This window comes from Octodon degus, unplaced genomic scaffold (assembly GCF_000260255.1).
Source record: "Octodon degus isolate 3935 unplaced genomic scaffold, OctDeg1.0 scaffold00265, whole genome shotgun sequence".
Taxonomy (NCBI): Eukaryota; Metazoa; Chordata; class Mammalia; order Rodentia; family Octodontidae; genus Octodon; species Octodon degus.
The window spans coordinates 101,592-103,535 of NW_004524841.1; positions in this window are offsets into that span (position 1 = coordinate 101,592).

Below are 1,944 nucleotides of genomic sequence, written 5' to 3' on the forward strand. Positions count from 1 at the left end.
TACTTTCTGGGTTAAATTTTGGAACTTTATGCATCTAGGAATCTATCCATTTCTTCAAAATTATTTAATAATTGAGCACAGGTATTTAATGTAATTATTATTATTCTGAATTTGTGCAGTGTCCATTTCAATTTTACATTTTTCATTTTCAATGCAAGATTGGATGAGGACCTTTTATGTATTTAGGTAAATGAATCATTTTTTAAATCTTTTTGACACAGAGTCCCACTGTACAGTTCAGGCTGGCCTTGAGCTCACTTTGTGACCCAGACTAGTCTTGAACTCACAATGATTCTTCTGCCTCAACCTCCCCAGTGCTGGGATTATTGGCATGTGTCACCATGCCCAAACCTAAATGAATCTTTGAGTCATATATGCTTTGTAATTCTTCAGTCTCATTTCATTAATTTCTGCTGTGATCTGTATAATTGCCTTCCTTGGACTAGCTTTGGGTTTCTTCTTTTCTCTGACTCTCAAGTATGTCACTGGGTTATTTTGGCTTACCCATGTTTTCTAATGTGGACATTCACAGCTGTAAACTTCCATCTTGTTACAGTATTCATTTTGTTCCCTTAGTTCTGGTATGTTGAATTAACATTAATATTATAAATTATAACATTAATTATGAGCATTAATTCTAGAAACTCTGTCTTGATTTATTCTACAATCCATTAATTATTCAAGAATATACTATTTAATTTCCATGTGTTTGCATATTTTCTGTGGTTTCTCTCGTTTCTGCTTTCTAGCTTCATTGCACTGTGCTCTGATAATATGAATGAGATACTTTATATTATTTTTCATTTACTTAAACATGGTTTGCCTGTGCTGCTGAGAAGAATATCTAGCCATTGCTGGATGAACCATCTTACAGGTATCTATTAAGCCCAGTATTTTGAAAGATTTGGTTCAAATCTGATATTTGTTGACTTCTTCATCTATTTCATCTGTATCTTTGTTGCAGTGGGGTGTTGAAGTCCTCCATTATAATTGTATTCATTTTGATCTGTCTTGTGTAGATAACACGGTCTGTTTTATGGAGTGTGCAAGTGTTTAATAAATATATGTTTGCAGTTGTTATCACTTCTTCTCAAATTGTTCCCTTACCCAATATACAGTGACTATCTTTGCTCGTCTATCAGTTTTGGTTTGAAATCCATGTTGGGGAAGAATTAGTATTTTTTAAAAGCTCATCAGGAGATCCTGATGCATAACTCCTATTTAATATTACTACTAGGTATTCTATTTTTGTTAACAGACTCTAAGTTGCTTACTTGGAAAGATTTCTAAGGGATAAAACAGGTATGTTTCCAATTTGAACCTTATACTGGATAATTCCAAGGAGCCCGGAAGTGGAGGTTGGTTTCTGGCTGTGAGGTTGGACTCTGAAGAGTCAGCCTGAAATACTCCATGTACCTCCTGCAGGTTTGAACTCAGCTTCTTGGTCTCCTCCTGACTTGGCCTCAGTTCCACCTCACCCCGACACTGGGAGCCTCTAGCTAGACTCAGCCAGGTGCTGCTCTGAATTCTTATCCCTGTTGTCCACTCTCACAGATGGCTCCGGCCAGTCATCATCTGGCAGATGGATGAACCCGGATAATTCACCGACAAATTAAACCCAGATAATTTAAGGCACTGACATCCACTTCATCCGCTGCTCTGTTTCACTGATGCTTTTTCTGTGGAAGCCTCTGACTCACCAGTAGTCTGCATCAGTGTATCTGAAGATTCAAGCAACCCCTCCCATGCAGTAAGTCAGGGGTAGAGAGAAAGAGTCACCTGTCACCACCTTCTTCTGCATCGAGGTCTGTCTTTTCCCTCTCCCTGTGGGCTTCAATCTTTGCCTGATCCTTGCTGGTCCAAGGGACCCACTTTCCTCCTTCACGACTTACTTTGTTATATTCCAGCACTTGGGCATCAGATCTCAGAGAGGCTGTTTCTCTG